Genomic DNA, 12,911 nt, shown 5'->3' with positions numbered 1-12,911 from the left:
GCCTGGAACAGAAAGACTCTTTTTGCTAGGTTCAGCAGTAAACTGTGTGTGCAGGATGAGGCTTTAATGGATGCCATGTCCAAGTCAGCTTTTAACTGTATTGCCACAGTGTGTGAGAGCAGCTTCTTGTGCAGCATCCTGTGACTAATTAGACACCTCGCTGAATGTGGGAGGTATTGGGACTCCCTTGGCTCGAGTTCAAGCCTTTATTTGTTTGCTTTTTTTGTATTTTGCAAAAGAGTTCAACGTGCTGCTTTGTATTCAATGCCTCAGGGACAGTAAACCAACAGCCTTTAAGCACATATCAAAACATTAGCAAATTAATGGTTCATTAGCAAATTAAAGGCTCCAGTGGAATTAAAATGGACTGCCACTATTCCATTTCTATCCCCTTCAAAAATCAAAGCTAAGGTTGAAGCTAAAGCCTATAGAAGGGACAACTGTTCAACATTACAAAATCTCTATTTACATTATGAGAATATCTAGCTGGTCACATTTTGGCTCAATGACATAGTGCTATCTCTGAGCATATGAACATAAGTGGCCATTACAAGAACAAGCTTTTACAGGATTAACTCACAACTGAGCCTAATTGCAATAAGGACAATAATGGCACAGTCCTTTTCTTGAAGATATATTACACTGAACAAAAATATAAAAACGCAACATGTAAACTGTTGGTCACATGTTATTAATGAGCCGAAATAAAAGATCCCAGAAATGTCCCATACGCACAAAAAACCTCTCTCAAATTTTGTGCACAAATTTGTTTACACCCCTGTTAGTGAGCATTTCTCATTCCCCAAGATAATCAATCCACCTTACAGGTGTGGCATAGCAACAAGCTAATTAAACAACATGATCATTACAGGTGCACCTTGTGCTGGGGACAATAGAAGGCCACTCTAGAATGCTTGTCACTCAACACAATGCCACAGATGTCTCAAGTTGAGCGTGCAATTGGTATGCTGACACCGGAATGTCCACCAGAGCTGTTGCCAGAGAACTGAATGTTAATTTCTCATACAACAAGCTACCTCCGAAGTCATTTTAGAGAATTCGTCAGTACGGCCAACCGGCCTAACAACCACAGACCACAAGTAGGGCTGGGCGATATGGACAAAATCTCATTTCCCGATATAGCACATTTTCTGTAAATTCAATGAAAAACTATTTACATAAAATGACCACATGTAAATGCCTATTTCTTATTACATTTTGAAAAATACTCAACAAATAAAAAAGGTACGTACTCATATTTAATTTCCTTTTATTTAGAACCTGTGCACATTTTCAATTAAGCATGTAACAATATAAAATATGAACGTAAGAAATCAAAAAAAGGTAAATAGAAAACACTTCAACTACGGTTGCAAACAAAATAAATATAGGCCTAATATATACATACACACAGTTGAAGTCGGAAGTTTACATACACCTTAGCCAAATACATTTAAACTCAGTTTTTCCACAATTCCTGACATTTAATCCTAGTAAAAATTCCCTTAGGTCAGTTAGGATCACCATTTTATTTTAAGAATGTGAAATGTCAGAATAATAGTAGAGGGAATTATTCATTTCAGCTATATCTCTTTCGTCACATTCCCAATGGGTCAGAAGTTTACATACACTCAATTAGTATTTCGTAGCATTGACTTTAAATTGTTTAACTTGGGTCAAACATTTTGGGTAGCCTTCCACAAGCTTCCCACAATAAGTTGAGTGAATGTTGGCCCATTCCTCCTGACAGAGCTGATGTAACTGAGTCAGGTTTGTCAGGCCTCCTTGCTCAAACATGCTTTTTCAGTTCTGCCCACACATGTTCTATGGGATTGAGGTCAGGGCTTTGTGATGGCCACTCCAATACCTTGACGTTGTTGTCCTTAAGCCATTTTGCCACAACTTTGGAAGTATGCTTGGGGTCATTGTCCATTTGGAAGATCAATTTGCGACCAAGCTTTAACTTCCTGACCGATGTCTTGAGATTTTGTGAAGTGCACCAATCCCTCCTGCAGCAATGCACCCCCACAACATGATGCTGCCACCCTTGTGCTTCACAGTTGGGATGGTATTCTTCAGCTTGTAAGCATCCCCCCTTTTCCTCCAAACATAACAATGGTCATTATGGCCAAACAGTTATTTTTGTTTCATCAGACCAGAGGACATTTCTCCAAAAAGTACAATCTTCCTCCCCATGTGCAGTTGCAAACCGTAGTCTGGCTTTTTATGGCAGTTTTGGAGCAGTGGCGTCTTCCTTGCTGAGCGGCCCTTCAGGATATGTCGACATAGGACTCATTTTACTGTGGATATAGATACTTTTGTACCCGTTTCCTCCAGCATCCTCACAAGGTCCTTTGCTGTTGTTCTGAGATTGATTTGCACTTTTCGCACCAAAGTGCATTCATCTATTTTGATTTTCCCATGATGTTAAGCAAAGAGGCACTGAGTTAGAAGGTAGGCCTTGAAATACATCCACAGGCACACCTCCAATTGACTCAAATTATGTCAATTAGCCTAACAGAAGCTTCTAAAGCCATGACATCATTTTGGGGAATTTTCCAAGCTGTTTAAAAGGCACAGTCAACAGTATGTAAACGTCTGACCCACTGGAATTGTGATAGTGAATTATAAGTAAAATAATCTGTAAACAATTGTTGGAAAAATTACTTGTGTCATGCAAAGTAGATGTCCTAACAGACTTGCCAAAACTATAGTTTGTTAACAAATCATTTTAATGACTCCAACATGTGTATGTAAACTGCCGACTTCAACTGTATATCATCATATCGCCCAGCCCTAACCACGCCAGCCTAGGACCTCCACATCTTCTTCACCTGCGGGATCGTCTGAGACCAGCCATCTGGACAGCTGATGAAACTGGGTTTGCACAACAGAAGAATTTCAACAGAAACAGTCTCAAGAAAGCTCATCTGCGTGCTCGTCATCCTCACCAGGGTCTTGACCTGACTGCAGTTTGGCGTCATAGCCGACTTCAGTGGACAGATGCTCAACTTCGATGGCCACTGGCACACTGGATAAGTGCTCTTCACAGATGAATCCTGGTTGACTTCACCGGGCAGCTGGTAGACAGCGTGTATGGCATTGTGTCGGGCGAGCGGTTTACTGATGTTAACATTGAAAACAGAGTGCCCCATGGTGGCGGTGGGGTTATGGTATGGGCAAGCATCATCTACGGAGAACGAGCACAATTGCATTTTACATATGGCCATTTTGTCACAAACCAGCTCAAAGTCCGTAACAAAAAGGGAGACTCATGGAGATTAGGATTAACAAAAATATATTTATTAACTGAGGTAACGTAAATACAATTAACAATGGTGTGTGTAGTCAGTAATCTGTAGGTGTAAGTGAGTGGTTGCGTGCACAAATGTGATAATGATGGGTGTTGAAAAGGTGCAAAAGCAAACAAACAAAATGGCCACAAAAATGCCATGCATGGATAGAGTCTCCGCAATGAATGGGGAAGAGGTGTATTTATCCCGGGACACACCCGGGGCGAGGTGTGTCCCTCCCAGCTCCTCCCGCCGAACATCCTAATAAGGGAAACAAGAGCAAAGAGAAAGAATACGGCAGACAGAGTGGGAGGGTCGTCACACAAACAAAATACTGCCCTGGATACTAGCAGAAGACCCAGCCTGCATCCCAAATTGACCCAACCAGCATCCCAAAGCCATGTGTTCACACTTCCACTTGCCCCAGCCAACCTCGTACTCCCCAGACCTCAGCAACCTTTGCGCACAGGAAGCAACCTTTAAGAGGAAAGAAGAAAACGAGACCAGAAGGAGCAGACAGGAGCGACAGAACAGGACAATACCAAACAAAATAAACAATGGTCAGTCACGTAGACATTCAGAAAGAGTGCGCACGAGAGAGCGTGTCAGCAATAAGCTCCAACGAAAAGAACGTCTCAGGGTCCTTCTCACTACATTTTGGCAACAACGTTAGGTTTCCAACCATATCAAATGAGTCAGGGGCATGACGAAGAGAGGAGCGACCCCTAGGTAAATCTGGGTCACCTTCCCAGAGGAAACTCTCCCCTGAGAGCTTTACTTCCCTAACCAACTCTAGCCACTCGTTGCAACTTGATTTTTGCACGCTCCAAATCCTGTGTAAATGCCAATTCCTTTTCATACTTTACACGATCATGCTCTAGTTGTAACAGAAGCAGTTCCTTCTGTTGTTCAAAAGGCAGACCACTAGGTCTAACAGATGTGGCGGCCATTGTAACGAAACGGGGAGAAGGCGAGTCCTCGGCAGAGGCTTCCCCAGTGTTAAACTTCAAGAATACCACTCTCAATCAGATTGGCTTTCAATATCAACATATATTTTTTTACATTTATCACAAATTTCAATCTTGTAGTGTTCAGCGATCTTCAACAGCTGTTCTTTAGTACATAATTCAAACAGTTCCTCTGATGGAAAGCGAATGAAATCGTCTACATTAGACGCCATAGTCACAAGTAAATACAACAACAAAAAACATCTCGCTTTTCCCCTCTGCTGAGCACACCAGACCAGACCACAACAAGAGAAATGACAATCACACTGGGCACCACAGAAGAGAGATGAAATATATATGGAGATTCCCCAAACCCCACAATAACTCAACCCTAGTCTTCGTGCGGATTTGCGGTGGGTAATTATGCACTGTAGCCCGCTGGCAAGGTTAAAAAAATAAAAAAACACCCAGCATCCTGGCTGATTCCCTCCAAGCCACAGATGTGCCCCCGAGACAACTGCTCAGTCCATGGACACCACACAAAAATAAAACAAAATAACCACGGCAAACATATTCCAAAGTGAAACACGTTGCTAAGCCTAACAGGAGAAAAAGAAAAGCTATAGCTCCGGGAAGCAAGTGTCACTACCCTACCCAAATCTCCCACTGAGGTACACAGCCGATTGTACTAACTTCCTCGGACCTGTCCCAACAGCGAGTAGAGCAAGAGTCTCCAGCCTGGGCAGGGGCCTGGAAACTAACCAATGTACTCTCTTCAATGCAGCACACAACCAACTATCCACCGCAATGGCAAGTTTACCAAACAAACCAAGGCAACCAATACTGGGCACCAAACATTACAACTCAAACAAGCTGTAACAAAAGATGCAAACAAAGCACCTACAGAGTTCTCAAACATTAACGCCACGTTTTCTCCCAAACACAATACCTTCAAGATCCCGGATGAGCCCCCACTTGTCACGAACCGGCTCGAAGTCCGTAACAAAAAAGGGAGACAACGTGGAGATTAGGAATAACAAAAATAAATTACAATTAAATAAATACAATTAACAAATGGTGTGTGTAGTCTGTAATCAGTAGTGTAAGTGAGTGGTTGCTTATATAAAAATGTGATTATGATGGGTGTTGAAAGGTGCCAAAGTAAATCAAAACAGCCACAAAAATGCCATAACCAAAATCTAACAGTGTGTCTGCATGGAGAGAGTCTCCTCAATGAATGGGGAAGAGGTGTATTTATCACGGGACCAGGTGTGTCCCCATGTCGCTGACGACCCACCCAGCACCTCCTGCCGAACATGCTAATAAGTAAAACAAGAGCAAAGAGAAAGAATACAGCAGACAGAGTGGGAGGGTCGTCACAATTTGAATGCACGGAGATACCGTGACAAGACCTCATGTTACAAGACCTCATCACCTCATGTTACGGCATGGTAATGCACGGCCCCTCATTCCCGAAAGGATCTGCACACATTTCCTGGAAGCTGAAAATGTCTCAGTTCTTCTGGCCTGCATACTCACCAGACATGTCACCCATTGAGCATGTATGGGATGCTCTTGACTGACGTGTACGACAGCGTGTTCCAGTTTCCGCCAATATCCAGCAACTTCGCACAGCCATTGAAGAAGAGTGGGACAACATTCCACAATCAACTCTATGCAATGGAGATGTATCGCGCTGCATGAGGCAAATGGTGGTCATATTATACCAGATACTGACTGGTTCTGATCCACGCCTTTCTGTTTTTTTTAAAGGCATCTGTGACCAACAGATGCATATACAGTGGGACAAGAAAGTATTTAGTCAACCACCAATTATGCAAGTTCTCCCACTTAAAAAGATGAGGCCTGTAATTTTCATCATGGGTACACTTCAACTATGACAGACAAAATGAGAAGATCACATTGTAGGATTTTTAATTAATTTAGTTGCAAATTATGGTGGAAAATAAGTATTATAACAAAGTATTATAACAAAGTATCAATACTTTGTTATATACCCTTTGTTGGCAATGACAGAGGTCAAACTTTTTCTGTAAGTCTTCACACACTGTTGCTGGTATTTTGGCCCATTCCTCCATGCAGATCTCCTATAGAGCAGTGATGTTTTGGGGCCGTTGCTGGGCAACACAGACTTTCAACTCCCTCCAAAGATTTTCTATGGGGTTGAGATCTGGAGACTGGCTAGGCCACTCCAGGACCTTGAAATGCTTCTTAAGAAGCCACTCCTTCGTTGCCCGGGCGGTGTGTTTGGGATCATTGTCATGCTGAAAGACCCAGTCACGTTTCATCTTCAATGCCCTTGCTGATGGTAGGCTTTGTTACTTTGGTCACAGCTCTCTGCAGGTCATTCACTAGGTCCCCCCGTGTGGTTCTGGGATTTTTGCTCACTGTTCTTGTGATCATTTTGACCCCACGGGGTGAGATCTTGCGTGGAGCCACAGATCGAGGCAAATTATCAGTGGTCTTGTATGTCTTCCATTTCCTAATAATTGCTCCCACAGTTGATTTCTTCAAACCAAGCTGATTACCTATTGCAGATTCAGACTTCCCAGCCTGGTGCAGGTCTACAATTTGGTTTCTGGTGTCCTTTGACAGCTCTTTGGTCTTGGCCATAGTGGAGTTTGGAGTGTGACTGTTTGAGGTTGTGGACAGGTGTCTTTTATACTGAAAGTAAGTTCAAACAGGTGCCATTATTACAGGTAACGAGTGGAGTACAGAGGAGCCTCTTAAAGTTTGTAGGTGACCAAATACTTATTTTCCACCATAATTTGCAAATAAATTCATTTAAAATCCTACAATGTGATTTTCTGGATTTTTTTTCCTCATTTTGTCTGTCATGGTTGAAGTGTACCTATGATGAAAATGACAGGCCTCTCTCATCTTTTTAAGTGGGAGAACTTGCACAATTGATGGCTGACTAAATACTTTTTTGCCCCACTGTATGTATTCCCAGTCAGGTGAAATCCATAGATTAGGGCATAATGAATTTATTAGAGTTATATTTTTGTTCAATGTAGATGGGCCACTTTGAAAGAAGTGACTATAGCTCCATCTTGACAAGAAGCTAAATCAATGAAGTGAGAATGTGAAGTGAAGTGACAAATCAGTCCCACCTCTCAACACTAAAATAATGTAAACAGTTTTTTATTTTTTTAAGATTATTTTCCCCTAAAGTCCAATGACAGTTTTGTTGGAGGTCGGATTCCATGTAAAGAAGATGAAGTTGTAAAATATGAATTTCAGTAGGTAGAATTGATAGAAATCATTATTGTCAGTTGTTAGGCTATAGTCCTGCCATGTCATGCTAATCACATTTTCACATGGCTTTTTCACAGGTGTTGTGTCTGCCAGCTCTTACTGCACTTTTCAGTCCCTGATTAAAGGGGAACAATTGGGAAAAAATGCAGTGGGAACTGGGGACTATAGCCTATAAATCTGAACGGTTACAACGTCACCTACCACAACGGTATCACATATTGGTTACAAGCGATGACAATGGGAAGGAAGTAATCAATCAGGCCAGATAACGTTTACATTTTAAAATTAGTGTTAAGTTATCGACTGGTAGGCTATCCTAACTTCCCATTAAAGCAATATACAGTGCATTCGGGAAAGTATTCAGACCCCTTGACATTTTCCACATTTTGTTAAGTTACAGCCTTATTCTAAAATGTATTAAATTGTCCCCACAATCAATCTACACACAATAACAAGTTTAGAAATGTTTGCTAAATTATAAAACACAAAAATGAAATTACATTTACATAATTATTCAGACCCTTTACTCAGTACTTTGTTGAAGCCCCTTTTGCAGCGATTACAGCATCGAGTCTTCTTGGGTACGACGCTACAAGCTTGGCACACCTGTATTTGCTGATCCTCTCAAGCTGTCAGGTTGGATGGGAATTGCAGGCATGATATAATGAAGCTGCCAGTTGAGGACTTGAGGCTTCTGTTTCTCAAACTAGACACTTCAATGTGCTTGTCCACTTGCTCAGTTGTGCACTGGGGCCTCCCACTCCTTTTTCTATTCTGGTTAGAGACCGTTTGCGCTGTACTGTGAAGGGAGTAGTACACAGCGTTGTACGAGACCTTCAGTTTCTTAACAATTTCTCACATGGAAAAGCCTTAATTTTTCAGAACAAGAATAGACTGATGAGTTTCAGAAGAAAGATCTTTGTTTCTGGACATTTTGGGCCTGTAATCGAACCCACAAACGCTGATGCTCCAGATACTCAACTAGTTTTAAGGCCAGTATTATTTCTTCTTTAATGAGCACAACAGTTTTCAGTTGTGCTAACATAATTGCAAAAGGGTTTTCTAATGATCAAATAGCCTTTTAAAATGATAAACGTGGGAGCAGCTAACACAACGTGCCATTGGAACACAGGAGTGATGGTTGCTGATAATGGGCCTCTGTACGCCTATGTAAATATTCCATTAAAAAAATCTGCAGTCCAGCCACAAAAATCATTTACATTATTAATAATGTCTACACTGCATTTCTTATCAATTTGATGTTATTATAATGGACAAAAAAAAGTGTTTTCTTTCAAAAACAAGGAAATATCTAAGTGACCCCAAACTTTTGAACGGTAGTGTAAGTATTCAGACCCTTTACTCAGAACTTTATTGAAGCACCTTTTGCAACGATTACAGCCTTGAGTCTTCTTGGGTATGACACTACAAGCTTTGCACACCCATATTTGGGTAGTTTCTCCCATTCTACTCTGCAGATCCACTCAAGCTCTGTCAGGTTGGATGGGGAGCATCGCTGCACAGCTATTTTCAAGTCTCTCCAGAGATGTTTGATCGGGTTCAAATCCGGGCTCTGGCTGGGCCACTCAAGGACATTCAGAGTCTTGTCCCAAAGTCACTCCTGCGTTGTCTTGGCTGTATTCTTAGGGTCATTGTCATGTTGGATGGTGAACCTTCACCCCAGTCGGAGTTCCTGAGCAGATTTTCCATTAAGGATCTCTGTAGTTTGCTCCATTCATCTTTCCCTCGATCCTGACTAGTCTCCCAGTCCCTGCCACTGAAAAACATCCCCACAGCATGATGCTGCCACCACCACACGTCACTGTAGGGATGGTGCCAGGTTTCCTCCAGACGTGACACCTGACATTCAGGCCTAATAGCTTCATCTTGGTTTCATCAGACCAGAGAATTCGATGCCTTTTGGCAAACACCAAGCGGGCTGGCCACTCTACCATAAAGGCCTGATTGTTGGGAGTGCTGCAGAGATGGTTGTCCGTCTGGAAAGTTCTCATCTCCACAGAGGAGCTCTGTATGAGTCACCATTGGGTTCTTGGTAACCTCCCTGACCAATGCCCTTCTCCCTCGATTGCTCAGCTTGGCCCGACGGACAGCTCTAGGAAGAGTCTTGGTGGTTCCAAACTTCTTCCATTTAAGAATTATGGGGGATACTGTGTTCTTGGGGACTTTCAATGCTGCAGAAATGTTTTGGTACCCTTCCCATGATCTGTGCCTCGACACAATCCTGTCTTGGAGCTCTACGGACAATTCCTTCAACCTCATGGCTTGGTTTTTGCTCTGACATGCACTATCAACAGTGGGACCTTATATAGACAGGTGTGTGCCTTTCCAAATCATGTCCAATCAATTGAAATGACCACAGGTGGACTCCAATCAAGTTGTAGACACGTTTAAAGGATTATCAGTGTAAAAAGGATGCACCTGAGCTCAATTTCCAGTCTCATTGCAATGGTCTGAATACTCGCGTAAATAAGGTATTCAAAATAAAAACAAATAAATTTGCTAAAATTTCAACAAAAAAAACTGTATTCACTGTCGTTATGGGGTATTGTGTGTAGATTGAGGGAATCGATTTAGAATAAGGCTGTAACGTGAAACAAAAATAAAAGGAATGCGGTCTGAACACATCCCGAATGCACTCTAACTTTGTGGGTTATGTGCAACGGGTAACATAATACGCCTACGGGTTGCCCAATTTCCTAGAATTTTAATTCCAAAAATCGTGCACACACTGGATTGCAATTCTGGTAAAGTAAAGGAATTCAGTTGAATTAATTACAGTGTAGGGCAGGGCTCTCCATCCCTGTCCCTGAAGAGTTACCCTCCTGTAGGTTTTCAATCCAACCCCAGACTTAACTAACCCAACGTTTCCCAAACTCGGTGCGCATTTTGTTTTGCCGTAGCACTACTAAGCTGATTCAAATAATCATCAAGCTTTTATTTCAATCAACTGTGTAGTACTTGGGCAAAACCCCAAACGTGCACCCCTTGGGGTCTCCAGCACAGAGTTTAGAAAACGCGGAACTAACCTGATTCAAGTGTGCTAGATTCGGGTTGGAGCCAAAACCTACAGGACGGTAGCTCTCCGGGAACAGGGTCGAAGAGCCCAAGTGTAGGCTATGACACAATGTAAACAGAGAAGTAGGCTAAAACGTGGTCAGCGGCGGATCAAAATAGTTGCAATAAGTCTCCGGGTGAACGGAGGAGTTGTCCATGGAGCTGTCATTCAAGGTCCTTTATTTACAGTGTTTGTAATGAGCACTGAACGGTTCCCAAACAGCTCACTCCAGAAAGAATTTTGAAAAATAGCTTAATAGGCTATGGCCCAATGGCCCACGCGGAGAAACGGCAATGTTTGTAAGTGAAACATTGACACATATACACTTTTTTAAACTAGTTGTCTACATGCATACCCTTTATCGTTTTATAATTCACCAGAATCACCCAAAACGAATCAATGAAAATAACATTTATTAGCTTGCTTGTGTTCTCCGCAGTCTCTTCTATTGTTGCTGTAACCTGCAAGTTCGTGATCTGACTGGCAAGGCATTCACACAAACTTACCTTCCGACGTGAAAGCGCGTTCTGCGGCGAGTAGACTAGATCCCGTCGGAAACATAAGTGGACCGAGGGTTTAACAATCCGTCAGCGATCCTTCCCTTTCAGTAGGAATTCTCTACAGGCTATACCATATAAATCTATCCAGGACTCCGTCTCCACCTAATCTAACAAAAAGTGTTAAACCAAAGCCTCAGTCTGATGTACAACCTGAAGAAAAACATCAATGACATTTGTATTTTGTGTGCCTGCAATGGGGGAGTTGCATTTTGTCTTCTGCTCAGATGGGAAAAATACAGCGGGGACCACGTGCAGCATACAGACAGACACACACCACCGGCTATAGCTACCACCGTTCTTACTTGTGAAGTGAAGGCAGCTGCACTGTGCTTTGTATGTAAAAGTGTCAAATAGCAGCATTTCAGACCTTACCAGCTATCAATCTAGTGCTGGGTGAGTGTGAAGGTACCAATCAAATGGAACAGTTCACCCCATGGTCCTAAAGAATGCCTGTTATTTCAACATATTTTTGTGCTGAAATAGGGATTTTATGCCATATTTCAAGGGGATTACAATAAACTATGGTTTAGTAACCCATCTGGTACTATAGGTAAATCCTATACTGAATTGTATATTGACTCACAAATATGACAATTTAATGTCGTGAATGTTGAAGAGTGATTGACCTCGGTTTCTACCTCGCTGTTGTTTGTCCTATCAAATAATCCAATGCTGCCCCCAGGTGTAGGCTACACTTCAGACAAATAATAAGGGTTGATGTACTGCAGGTCTCAGGTTTGGAACATTGAGCTTTAATAAGAACTAGAGACAGCCTCCAAGATGGCCGACCATTGTTTTCAATTTAATCTACTCATGGTTGCATACACCAATTTGTGGGGGCTGACATCTTGCTATTTCCGGTTTCAGGAGCCCATTAATACATGTGCACTAGCACTGGAGCCCAGCCGAGCCCAGCCTGGAGCCCAGTGTGTGCAGCAGCATAGTGAGGGAGAATAAATCTGTAGGCACGAAGTACCACCACATAACCACTGAAAACATGAAGAACATTTTGTGTATGAGGACAGTGCTTTCGCTTGCTCTATTTGTGCACATCAAATCAAATTTTATTGGTCACATACACATATTTAGCCAATGTTATTACGGGTGTAGCGAAATGCTTGATTTCCTTGCTCCAACAATGCAGTAGTATCTAACAATTCACAACAATACACACAAATCTAAAAAATAAAAGAATGGGAGACAGTTGTATTATATTTTCTGTTTAAAGGGACACTTTGGGATTTTGGTAATGAGGCCCTTTATCTAGTTCTCCAGAGTCAGATGAAATCGTGGATACCATTTGTATGTCAATTCAAGTGGCTTTATTGGCATGGGGAACATACAGTGGGGCAAAAAAGTATTTAGTCAGCCACCAATTGTGCAAGTTCTCCCACTTAAAAAGATGAGAGAGGGCTGTAATTTTCATCATAGGTACACTTCAACTATGACAGACAAAATGAGAAAAAAATCCAGAAAATCACATTGTAGGATTTTTAATGAATTTATTTGCAAATTATGGTGGAAAATAAGTATTTGGTCACCTACAAACAAGCAAGATTTCTGGCTTTCACAGACCTGTAACTTCTTCTTTAAGAGGCTCCTCTGTCCTCCACTCGTTACCTGTATTAATGGCACCTGTTTGAACTTGTTATCAGTATAAAAGACACCTGTCCACAACCTCAAACAGTCACACTCCAAACTCCACTATGGCCAAGACCAAAGAGCTGTCAAAGGACACCAGAAACCAAATTGTAGA

General features: G+C 42.0%; 1 protein-coding gene across 1 annotated transcript in view; it reads right to left on the bottom strand.

The window, feature by feature from the left end:
* The window catches only part of LOC109888767 (synapse differentiation-inducing gene protein 1), a 47,729-nt gene extending 36,161 nt beyond the window's left edge, over positions 1-11,568 (bottom strand). Inside the window, exon 1 of the mRNA XM_020479941.2 lies at positions 11,102-11,568. The gene's annotated coding sequence lies outside the window, so the exon portion shown is untranslated. The remainder of the gene's footprint in view (positions 1-11,101) is intronic.
* Between the last annotated feature and the right edge of the window lie 1,343 nt (positions 11,569-12,911).

Source organism: Oncorhynchus kisutch, linkage group LG4 (genome assembly GCF_002021735.2).
Source record: "Oncorhynchus kisutch isolate 150728-3 linkage group LG4, Okis_V2, whole genome shotgun sequence".
Classification (NCBI taxonomy): Eukaryota; Metazoa; Chordata; class Actinopteri; order Salmoniformes; family Salmonidae; genus Oncorhynchus; species Oncorhynchus kisutch.
Note: the sequence above shows the minus strand (reverse complement) of the source record. Positions and strands in the feature narration are given on the sequence as shown.